Raw genomic sequence first — 13,337 nt, forward strand, 5'->3', positions numbered from 1 at the left:
TTTGAGAGCGGACGTTCTGGACGTGTTTCCGTCAGAAAAACGAAATTTGTAAGATTGGATGTCATGAACTGATATATATATATATATATATATATATATATATATATATATATATATATATATTCCTGGAAATTGAAATAAGAACACCGTGAATTCATTGTCCCAGGAAGGGGAAATTTTATTGACACATTCCTGGGGTCAGATACATCACATGATCACACTGACAGAACCACAGGCACATAGACACAGGCAACAGAGCATGCACAATGTCGGCACTAGTACAGTGTATATCCACCTTTCGCAGCAATGCAGGCTGCTAGTCTCCCATGGAGACGATCGTAGAGATGCTGGATGTAGTCCTGTGGAACGGCTTGCCATGCCATTTCCACCTAGCGCCTCAGTTGGACCAGCGTTCGTGCTGGACGTGCAGACTGCGTGAGACGACGCTTCATCCAGTCCCAAACATGCTCAATGGGGGACAGATCCGGAGATATTGCTGGCCAGGGTAGTTGACTTACACCTTCTAGAGCACATTGGGTGGCACGGGATACATGCGGACGTGCATTGTCCTGTTGGAACAGCAAGTTCCCTTGCCGGTCTAGGAACGGTAGAACGATGGGTTCGATGACGGTTTGGATATACCGTGCACTATTCAGTGTCCCCTCGACGATCACCAGTGGTGTACGGCCAGTGTAGGAGATCGCTCCCCACACCATGATGCCGGGTGTTGGCCCTGTGTGCCTCGGTCGTATGCAGTCCTGATTGTGGCGCTCACCTGCACGGCGCCAAACACGCATACGACCATCATTGGCACCAAGGCAGAAGCGACTCTCATCGCTGAAGACGACACGTCTCCATTCGTCCCTCCATTCACGCCTGTCGCGACATCACTGGAGGCGGGCTGCACGATGTTGGGGCGTGAGCGGAAGACGGCCTAACGGTGTGCGGGACCGTAGCCCAGCTTCATGGAGACGGTTGCGAATGGTCCTCGCCGATACTCCAGGAGCAACAGTGTCCCTAATTTGCTGGGAAGTGGCGGTGCGGTCCTCTACGGCACTGCGTAGGATCCTACGGTCTTGGCGTGCATCCGTGCGTCGCTGCGGTCCGGTCCCAGGTCGACGGGCACGTGCACCTTCCGCCGACCACTGGCGACAACATCGATGTACTGTGGAGACCTCACGCCCCACGTGTTGAGCAATTCGGCGGTAAGTCCACCCGGCCTCCCGCATGCCCACTATACGCCCTCGCTCAAAGTCCGTCAACTGCACATACGGTTCACGTCCACGCTGTCGTGGCATGCTACCAGTGTTAAAGACTGCGATGGAGCTCCGTATGCCACGGCAAACTGGCTGACACTGACGGCGGCGGTGCACAAATGCTGCGCAGCTAGCGCCATTCGACGGCCAACACCGCGGTTCCTGGTGTGTCCGCTGTGCCGTGCGTGTGATCATTGCTTGTACAGCCCTCTCGCAGTGTCCGGAGCAAGTATGGTGGGTCTGACACACCGGTGTCAATGTGTTCTTTTTTCCATTTCCAGGAGTATATATATATATATATATATATATATATATATATATATATATATATATAATGAATTTTGAACGTTATTAAGGTAAATACATTGTTTGTTCTCTATCAAAATCTTTGATTTGCTAACTATGCTTATCAGTAGTTAGTGCCTTCAGTAGTTAGAATCCTTTATTTAGCTGGCAGTGTTGGCGCTCGCTGTATTGCAGTAGTTCGAGTAACGAAGATTTTTGGGAGGTAAGTGATTCATGAAAGGTATAGGTTATTGTTAGTCACGGCCATTCTTTTGTAGGGATTATTGAAAGTCAGACTGCGTTGCACTAAAAATATTGTGTGCCAGTTTAGTGATGATCAGAATAAGTAAGGAAAGAAATGTCTGAGTACGTTCACTTTTACTCAGCTGTTTGAAAATCAAATAAGGTAAGGGGTTTACCAGCACAGTAATTCATAAATTTTGCTAAGGAGAGGTTTCAACACGTCTGTTCACGCCCCTTGTACACCCTGCCATGGCTGGCAACAACACCAAACTCGAACAACAGGAATGGCCTCCGGTGGCTGTTCTTCCTGTCACAGACAATTACAGCTCTAATCATTTATATACACGCTGATGCGGTACACGTGTGCGAAGTTACATTGACTACCAACCATGTCGTTTGGGGCTTCACTTTGTTTGTCAGATAGTGTATGCGGTTACAATTTGATCAACTGTCATACGTGTTACACCGCTGAAGTCCATTCAGAGGATGTTTCCAATGCGGCAGAAAAAAACCATCCGGTTCCATTAAAAATGTCGGTGTCATATTTCGGCATACGTTGAACGTTAATAACCACTTGCATAGTTTACAAAAGAGCCCACATTCTCCACTATAGTTCAGAGAAAAACACGCCTCTGTAAATTCACCCCTTATGGATTCATTTTGGGGTGCTCACAATCAGGTACCTCATCCTACGTAACATATAGGCTGACTTTTCCATCCACGCAGAAACCTTGCCAGCACAGATAATTCACAGTCAAAAATTCATCTTCTAGTCTTTCTTCAATTAAGTCAATAATTGACGTTCATTCTTGTTGATAAAAGGAAGGGCGAGAAAAATCCTGGAAGTCGTTAAAGTTGAAACAAGCACTGATATGTGAGGGTTCCAGGTTCATGTCGATAGTACGCAGCGACTACTTACTAAGAAATATTTGCCACACTCGCGTAACATAGAGCTGCCGACCAAATAGCTAGGGGGCTGATTCCACAGTTACTACCCTGATTTCTTTTGCTTCACTACTAAAAATGTTTCGTACATTTTTCGATAAATGTCCTTGGTTTAGACAAAGTATTCCTTGAAATCTTTACGATGTGATTGACTTGTTTGTGTTGTGCCTATTGGCCGGCCGCTGTGACCGAGTGGTTCTAGGCGCTTCCGTCCGGAACCGCGCTGCTGGTACGGTCGAAGGTTCGAATTCTGCCTCGTGTGATAGGTTAGTTAGGTTTAAGTAGTTCGAAGCCTTCGGGACTGATGACCTCAGATGTTGAGTCCCATAGTGCTTAGAGTCATTTGAATCATTTTTTTTGTTGTGCCTATAGTTTGGACAAGAAGAGAATAGAAGCTTTCGAAATGTGGTGCTACAGAAGAATGCTGAAGATTAGATGGATAGATCACATAACTAACGAGGAGGTATTGAATAGAATTGGGGAGAAGAGGAGTTTGTGGCACAACTTGACTAGAAGAAGGGATCGGTTGGTAGGACATGTTCTGAGGCATCAAGGGATCACCAATTTAGTATTGGAGGGCAGAGTGGAGGGTAAAAATCGTAGAGGGAGAACAAGAGATGAATACACTAAGCAGATTCAGAAGGATGTAGGTTGCAGTACGTACTGGGAGATGAAGAAGCTTGCAGAGGATAGAGTAGCATGGAGAGCTGCATCAAACCAGTCTCAGGACTGAAGACGACAACAACAACAACATTGGTCGTTTGTGAGTTACAGGGAAGTAGCTATAATTCCTTGAATACAGGTTTTCGGCGAAAAATGCTGCATAAGTTTTTGACGTCTTTAAGATTTGTACGTGGCCAGACAAATTGGCATAGTGCTAGTAAATTACACTGCGCAAGTTAGTTAAAGGATTACTTTTTCGAAACCCCATCCATCATTGTCTCCCATTCTGATGTATAAGTTTGAAATTTGGTTCAAAGGTGCCTACACGATTCCTCTCTAATGGTGCAACTATTTGGCGCCCTGTGACGTTACCCTCTGACTCGGCGAACCTTCAAACAGCGAGGTGTCGACACATGCAGAAAGAAGGCCAGAGGTCAGAAATTCATGTGACGAGTAACGCGTGTTGATTATGTCACATTGGCGCTAAACATCTCCACATTCTGCCCACTGCCACCGTGGACGTATCATCTACTTCTACATGATTACTCTGCAATTCACATTTAAGTGCTTGGCAGAGTGTTCATCGAACGACAATCATACTATCTCTCTACCATTCCACTCCCGAACAGCGCGCGGGAAATACGAACACCTAAACCTTTCTGTTCGAGCTCTGATTTCTCTTATTTTATGTTGATGATCATTCCTATGTAGCTTGGGCTCAACAAAACATTTTCGCATTCGGAAGAGAAAGTTGGTGACTGAAATTTCGTAAATAGATCTCGCCGCGACGAAAAACGTCTTTGCTTTGATGACTTCCATCCCAACTCGCGTATCATATCTGCCACACTCTCCCCCCTATTACTTGATAATACAAAACGAGCTGCCCTTTTTTGCACCCTTTCGATGTCCTCCGCCAATCCCACCTGGTAAGGATCCCACACCGCGCAGCAATATTCTAACACAGGACCAACGAGTGTAGTGTAAGCTGTCTCTTTAGTGGATTTGTTGCATCTTCAAAGTGTCCTTCCAATGAAACGCAACCTTTGGCTCGCCTTCCCCACGATATTATCTATGTGGTCTTTCCAACTGAAGTTGTTCGTAGTTTTAACACCCAGGTACTTAGTTGAATTGACAGTCTTGAGAATTGTACTATTTATCGAGTAATCGAATTACAACGGATTTCTTTTGGAACTCATGTGGATCACCTCACACTTTTCGTTATTTAGCGTCAACTGCCACCTGCCACACCATACAGCAATCTTTTCTAAATCGCTTTGCAACTGATACTGGTCTTCAGATGACCTTACTAGACGGTAAATTACAGCATCATCTGCGAACAACCTAAGAGAACTGCTCAGATTGTCACCCAGGTCATTTATATAGATCAGGAACAGCAGAGGTCCCAGGACGCTTCCCTGGGGAACACCTGATATCACTTCAGTTTTACTCGATGATTTGCCGTCTATTACTACGAACTGCGACCTTCTTGACAGGAAATCACGAATCCAGTCGCACAACTGAGACGATACCCCATAGGCCCGTGGCTTGATTAGAAGTCGCTTGTGAGGAACGGCGTCAAAAGCTTTCCAGAAATCTAGAAATACGGAATCAACTTGAGATTCCCTGTCGATAGCGGCCATTACTTGTTGGGAAACACGTTCCGGCCCCTCTTACACACATTTCAGCCCTTTTTCTGATGGCTCTGCGTAGAAGATTAGAACTACCACGCCCAGCGTTGGAACCGCGCGGTTTTCTTTTGAGTGTCCGAGGAAAATATTTCAGGCAAACCGCCGCTCAGAATCGGCACGGAAAGGCCTCAGAGGTTACCATAAAGGGCGTCAATGAAGCCACTTCTTTCCCTGGGGCGTTGATTCCCACACAATCTGCGGTCGAAAACGGCGGTTCGCAGTGCGATGAGCATCAGGAAGAAGTTCTTGACGACTTTTGACACTCTGACATCCTCGAAAGTTTCAACTCTAAGCTAAGGATATTGTGGGGCTGCATCCCCATTAAACGCGATCTTACGCCTTTTGAGGGCAGTGTGACCGCAATTTTTGCTGTTGTGAACAGACTGGAACCGCTAGGGGCCGCCAGACCGTTCGATAAAATCTGACCGTGATTCGTGGTACTTATACATTTCCATACCTTTTTTTTTCACGCCCTCTTATGGCGTGATCACGGGTGGGGTGCAACGTTAACAGGTGCGTGAATAAAACAGCTCTGTAAGTCCCCCCAGTTTGACAAAACTGTCGCTGCCACCCAAGAACCTTAGTCGATCACGTTACAAATATACAATATTTTAAAATTCACATGCCCTACTTTGGCAACAACGTCGGTGCCACCCACGCACCTTAGTTGAGCACGTTAGAAATGTGCTCTATAGCGCCTGAGAGTTTGGCAACCCTTCCGACACCCCTAGGGCGGTGTTTGCCAGCTTTCAGGTGCTAGAACAGCCACAAGGCAGAGTACAAACTCAATAGCCAAAGAAATTGCTACACCGGCCTAATATTTCTCGTCCTGCCATACAAAGAATCGTGTCCACATCTAGGTTTGATTCAAGGGAAGTGAAAGCTGAGAGTTGAGTCATCTGCTACACTGATGCAAAAAATTTACGTAGAAGAAAGATCTATTTTCTTTGCTAAAGTATTTTTTCGCAGACAGTTTTACATAAAAATTTAAAAACCAGATTTTGAATTCATGCGTTTTTTTTATATGCACTTGTTTTCAAATGACTGCAGGAAAATTATTCCGTAGAAAGATTTGAATCTTTCGCATTGTATAGTCTTACATCACAGATTGATAATGGTGTGGTTATCTTTTTGTTAATGCTTCAAAGTTAAATAACTCACTGCCTGTTGTTCAAAGATTTTGCAGTGAATTACGAGTGAAAATTCTGATTGCTAGTCTGAGGGAAGTACAAAATGGCAAACTGAAGTTGTATTCTTTTGTCAAAACGCATCCGCCTAAGTCGTCTGTAGGAGCCTTTCGAAATCTTCTGTAGTCATCTACAAGGAATTTCTGAACGCCATCCCATCTTGTATACTTAAGGTCTCAAGAAGATCGTGCTGAAGTCTGTTTCCTTCTTTAAGTACCCCACGAGTCGACCAATGATTATAAGCAATGCTGCGACTTTTTGGCTAGTGCAATTTAGGTTACATGTTGCTGTCCATGAAATAGAGCTGACATACCGCATTATCTTTTTAAATAATAGTAAAGGGCCTACATCTCTTTCTCCCGAGTGGAGATTCGTTTACCAGGAAAGTGTATAAACAAATAATATATGTGAATACATTAAGGCGAGTCCACACTGAGAATGCAGCGCCGAAAATGTTCCACCTCTTGTTGGTACACCGAAAGAACTGAAAGATCCACGCACATTCAGTTTGAATTGGGCTACGTTATGCAATGCAGAACTGTGCTTCCAACGAGTTCTGCCATTCTCAGCTAGATGGCAGTGGATCTGTTTTCACAGCAGCAGAGAACTTTAATTCATCTTAGTTCAGCCAATTTGCACAAAATGTTTATAAATTATTTATACAAATCTTCTTCGTGAATCAGTCTACCTACTAGTGAAAATAGGTGGGAGGTAGAAATATATACAAGGTGTCCCTCTGAAACCTCCCTGATTTCAAGGACCCAGGAGAGAAAAACTACAGCAATTACGACGATGAAAAATGCACCACATTGTAGAGCATCTCAGAGAATGTATATTCCCGATCCAGAAGTGCCAAGTATAGTCGCCAGAGTGCAGCATGGTCACATGAAGTGAAAATGGCGACTCCACAGCAGCGCGCGCAAGCAGTAGTGTGGTTTGCAGAAACAAAATCGCCGATTACTGTGCAAAGAAATTATCATCATGTGTATGAATCTGGTCCAACTGATGTGAAAACAATTAAGGAATGTTATAGGAAGTTTCTGGCAACAAGAAGTGATCAGAAACATCCTGGAGGTGCACGTTACGGAGTTTCAGAAGAGACAGTGGAGGACGTCAGACAAAAGTTTCTCAGAAGCCCACGTAGGTCAATTCGTCAAGCATCTAGGTAACTTGATGTATCTCGATCAACATTGCATCGTGTATTTCACCAGCGTCTTCGCATGTCTGCTTAGAAAGTGCAAATTCTGCAACATCTGACGCCGAACGACAAACCACGCCGACACAATTTGCTGCGGATATGCTGCAGCGTATTGGTATGGATGCCAGCTTCCTGGAAAGATGTTAATTCTCAGTTGAGGGAACCTTTCATCTATCAGTAAGGATTAATAGGAATAATGTTCGGATTTGGGGTTCACAAAATCCGCACGTTGTTATTGAGCATGTTCGTCATACCCCTAAACTAAACGTCTGATGTGGGCTAATGCACGACAGGATTGTTGGACCGTTCTTCTTTGCGGAAGAAACGGTGAATTTGTCAGTGCATCTGGACATGATGGAGCAGTTTGTGTACCCTCATATACAAGACTTGCACCAGCATCATTTTTCGACAAAATGGAGCTCCGCCACATTGGTCAACGGCTGTTCGCAAGTTCCTGGATAGGAAATTTCCCTATCGTTGGATCGGACGCGGAGGACCATTTGCCTGGCCACCACGTTCAACCAACATTACGCCGCTTGATTTCTTCATATGGAGATTCGTGAAGGACCGCGTGTATGCGACCAAAGCGGACGATATTCCTACGGTGCGACATCGTATCACTAATGCGACTGCAACAATAGTATTGATAGGGATGGGGAGTATGACATAGATGGTGACCTGGAAAAGATAGCCACTCAGACTGGCAACACGAATGTGCATTTTGTGGAACTGTTTCAGCGTCACGATCGGCCTCATCTTAATACAGCCGTCAGGCGTAATAACATGAGACTTGGGGGTGCGCTGACGACAGAAGGCATGAGTCACATTTCAGTGGTGTCGGTGGAGTCTATCAGTAGGACGGGTTTCACTAGACATGGCCTACACCTCAACAGGTATGGGAAGGGGAGGTTGGCAAAACTTATAGGTGACAGCATAGGTGGGGGTGGTGGGATCACTCATGGGAAAATTCCGGTAGTTGTGGGTGTTAGAGCTGTACCTTTTTTAGATTGAAGTCAGCTGATAGGTATTCCTGCTTAAGGGAAGTCTCTCTAACAAAGAAACCACTTTCTACAAAGCTTGGGTATCCGATTAATGAGGGAATTAGTATATTTCATCAAAATATACAAGGTATTAGAGATAAAGTTAGTGAACTGCTTATAGATGTTGACTCTGAAATTATTGGTATATCTGAACACTTCTTAAATAAGGAGATAATTCAGAGGCTTCCTTTACCAGGATACAGGTTGGCTGGCAGCTTTTCTAGGAGCTCTTTGCGGTGTGGGGGAGTAGCCATGTATGTGAAAAACGGTATCCCATTTGAGTCAATTGATGTTTCAAAGTACTGCACTGAAAAGGTGTTTGAATGTTGTGCAGGTGTGGTTAAATTTAGTGGAGCTAAACTTCTTACTGTTGTTATTTATAGATCCCCAGACTCCGATTTCACAACATTTTTGCTAAAGCTAGAGGAGGTTCTTGGTTCACTTTATAGGAAATACAAAAAGTTAGTTATATGTGGTGACTTCAATATTAATTGTATAAGTGATTGTGCAAGGAAAAGGATGCTGGTAGACCTCCTTAATTCATATAATCTTATGCAAACCGTATTCTTTCCAACGAGAGTGCAAGGGAACAGTAGAACAACCATAAACAATATTTTTGTTCATTCATCATTATTAGAAGGGCATTCTGTTAGCAAAAAGGTGAATGGCCTTTCAGATCATGATGCACAAATTTTAAGTCTAAAAGATTTTTGTGCTGCAACACATGTTAAATATAGTTACCAACTTTTTAGGAAAGCTGATCCAGTTGCTGTACAGACTTTTGTAAACCTTATCAAGGAACAAGAGTGGCAAGATGTTTATAGTGCTGATACAGTAGACGATAAATATAATGCTTTCCTCAAGACTTTTCTCGTGCTCTTTGAAAGTTGCTTTCCGTTAGAACGTTCAAAACAGGGTACTAGCACAAACAGGCAGTCTGGGTGGCTGACTAAAGGGATAAGAATATCTTGTAGAACAAAGTGGCAATTATATCAAAACGTTAGAAACAGTCAAAATCTAAATGCAGCAGCCCATTACAAACAGTATTGTAAGGTGCTTAAAAAAGATATTAGGAAGGCAAAAAGTATGTGGTATGCAGATAGAATAGCTAAGTCTCAGGATAAAATTAAAACCATATGGTCAGTCGTAAAGGAAGTGGCTGGTCTGCAGAGACAGGTCGAGAATATAGAATCAGTGCGTAGTGGGGATGTCCGTGTTACTGATAAGTCACATATATGTACAGTATTTAATAATCACTTTCTGAATATAGCAGGTGAACTAAATAGAAACCTAGTCCCAACAGGGAATCATATAGTGCTCTTAGAGAAAAGTGTTCCGAGACTGTTACCTGAAATGCTCCTCCATGATACTGACAAGAGGGAGATTGAGTTAATAATTAAATCACTAAAGACCAAGAACTCTCATGGATATGACGGGGTATCTAGCAGAATACTGAAGTATTGTTCCACGTATGTTAGCTCAGTACTTAGCCATATCTGTAACTTTTCCTTTAGGAGTGGTCGGTTTCCTGACCGATTAAAGTACTCGGTAGTGAAGCCACTTTATAAAAAGGGAGACAGGGATAATGTTGACAATTATAGACCTATTTCTATGCCATCGGTGTTTGCTAAAGTTATCGAGAGGGTTGTATATACAAGGTTACTGCAGCATTTAAATTCACATAATTTGCTGTCAAATGTACAGTTTGGTTTTAGAAATGGCTTAACAACTGAAAATGCTATAGTCTCTTTTCTCTGTGAGGTTTTGGATGGATTAAATAAAAGGTTGCGAACGTTAGGTGTTTTCTTTGATTTAACGAAGGCTTTTGACTGTGTTGACCACAAAATATTACTGCAGAAGTTGGAACATTATGGAGTAAGGGGAGTAGCTTACAATTGGTTCGCCTCCTACTTTAAGAACAGAAAGCAAAAGGTAATCCTCCGCAATATTGAGAGTGGTAATGATGTTCAGTCCCAATGGGGCACTGTTAAATGGGGCGTTCCCCAAGGGTCGGTGCTGGGGCCACTGCTGTTTCTTATTTATGTAAATGATATGCCTTCTAGTATTACAGGTGATTCAAAAATATTTCTGTTTGCTGATGACACCACCTTGGTAGTGAAGGATCTTGTGTGTAATATTGAAACATTATCAAATAATGTAGTTCATGATATAAGTTCGTGGCTTGTGGAAAATAATCTGATGCTAAATCACCATAAGACTCAGTTTTTACAGTTTCTAACCCACAATTCAACAAGAACTGACATTTTAATCAGACAGAATGGGCATGTTATAAGCGAGTCGGAACAGTTCAAGTTCCTAGGCGTACAGATAGATAGTAAGCTGTTGTGGAAAGCCCATGTTCAGGATCTTGTTCAGAAACTAAATGCCGCTTTATTTACCATTAGAACAGTATCTGAAATAAGTGACATTTCAACACGAAAAGTAGTATACTTCGCATATTTTCATACACTTATGTCATATGGTATTATTTTTTGGGGTAATTCTTCTGATTCAAAAAGGGTATTTTTGGCTCAAAAACGGGCTGTTCGAGCTATGTATGGTGTAAGTTCGAAAACCTCTTGTCGACCCCTATTCAATAGTCTGGGAATTTTGACATTGCCCTCACAGTATGTATTTTCTTTAATGTCGTTTGTTGTTAGCAATATTAGCTTATTCCCAAGAGTTAGCAGCTTTCACTCAGTTAATACTAGGCAGAAATCAAATCTGCATGTGGAATGCACTTCCTTGACTCTTGTGCAGAAAGGAGTGCAGTATTCTGCTGCATCCATTTTCAATAAGCTACCACAAGAACTCAAAAATCTTAGCAGTAGCCCAAACACTTTTAAGTCTAAACTGAAGAGTTTCCTCATGGCTCACTCCTTCTATTCTGTCGAGGAGCTCCTGGAAGAGCTAAAAAATTAAGCAAATTCCAGTGTTACATTCTTGATTTTCTTTATTTAAACTAACGACTTGTCGCCTGAATATGTTTCTTATATTTCATTTTATCTGTTTCTACAATCGTGTTATAATTTCATGTATTGACTCGTTCCATGACCATGGAGACTTCTCCTAAATGAGGTCCCACGGAACAATAAATAAATAAATAAAATAAATAAATAAACAGAGGAAATGTTACAAAGAACTTGGCAAGAAACTGAATATAACTCGGCCACTCCCACCAGAGGTTTGAGTCCTCCCTCAGGCATTGGTGTGTGTGTTCTCAGTATAAGTTAATTTAAGTAGTGTGTAAGTCTAAGGACCGATACCTCAGCAGTTTGGTCCCTTAGGAATTCACACACATTTTAACATTTTGAATATAGACTGGATATTCTTCGTGCTACAAATGGTTCACATGTAGAGATGTATTGATGATAAATAAATAAAATCTTTGAGATGCTCTACAATGTGGTGCATTTTTCACTGTCGTATCTACTGAGTTTTTTTTTCTGGGTCTTAGAAATCAGGGAGGTTTGAGTGGGACAAATGGTTCAAATGGCTCTGAGCACTATGGGACTAAACATCTGAGGTCATCAGTCCCCTAGAACTTAGAACTACTTAAACCTAACTAACCTAAGGACATCACACACATCCATGCCCGAGGCAGGATTGGAACCTGCGACCGTAGTGGTCGCGCGGTTCCAGACTGTAGCGCCTAGAACCGCTCGGCCACTCCGGCCGGCCTGAGTGGGACACCCTGTATTTCATTTTTTCCATGTGACAAAATCAGTCTCTTCATGCCCTCTCTTACATCTAACCAGACAGTCTTTGTAGGTTAACATCATAATACATATAAAATAATAATAACAATATGGTTCGATGCAATAATAAATATGTGGTATTTTAGAAATTTCAGTGTTATTAACATTGTGTTAAGCAGCTTATTACTTTGGGTGGAGTAAGAGTAATGATACACTAAGAGAGAAATGATTGACATCGGTATAGAATATATGAAATCTGGAGAAACTGATTGTTGTGGGGAAGAGCTAGATATCCAAACGTTATATAAACGTGGATGTATGTAATTGAGTATTTTTTCACAAAAAGTTTTATATTTTAGATAAAAATTTAAAAAGTTTTTTTTTCTATGCACTTGTTTTCAAATGATTGCAGGAAAATTATTCCGTAAAAAGATTTCATTCTTTCGCATTGTATAGTCTTACATCACAGATTGATAATGGAGTGGTTATCTTTTTGTCATTGCTCACATTTATTACGATTCTTCAAAGTTAAATAACTCACTGTGCGTGCGTGCTTGTTTCTGTGCTTTTTCCCAAATCGTCCCCTAAACCACCGAACCGATTAGAACCAAACTTGGTACACATACCCCTCACTGTCGGCCATCTGTCTCTGTGGATGTAAGAACCACTTACCTATCATAGTTCAAGATATATCACGTCATAAACGCAGAGAGGCGTGAAAAACTGCCGCATTACGTATGACGTTAAAATGTATTACCCCTTTTCTGCTAATTCTAGTTCTAGGCGCTTCAGTCAGGAACCGCGCGACTGCTACGGTCGCAGGTTAGAATCCTGCCTCGGGCATGGATGTGTGTGATGTCCTTATGTTAGTTAGGTTTACGTAGTTCTAAGTTCTAGCGGACTGATGACCTCAAATGTTAAGTCCCATAGTGCTCAGAGCCATTTGAACCATTTTGCTAATTCTATTCGCAACACAGTTTGCATACAGTATCCACATAAGCCACTGAATGTGCCTACATAAATATATCACTGTACGACACGTAGTTCAAGAGTTATGACGTCGTAAGCACTGAGTTGCAAGGAAAAATGCCTCATAGTTCATGAAGTTTTAACGCATTTATTCCTTACTACTAA

Source organism: Schistocerca americana, chromosome 2, assembly GCF_021461395.2.
Source record: "Schistocerca americana isolate TAMUIC-IGC-003095 chromosome 2, iqSchAmer2.1, whole genome shotgun sequence".
In the NCBI taxonomy this organism is placed as follows: domain Eukaryota; kingdom Metazoa; phylum Arthropoda; class Insecta; order Orthoptera; family Acrididae; genus Schistocerca; species Schistocerca americana.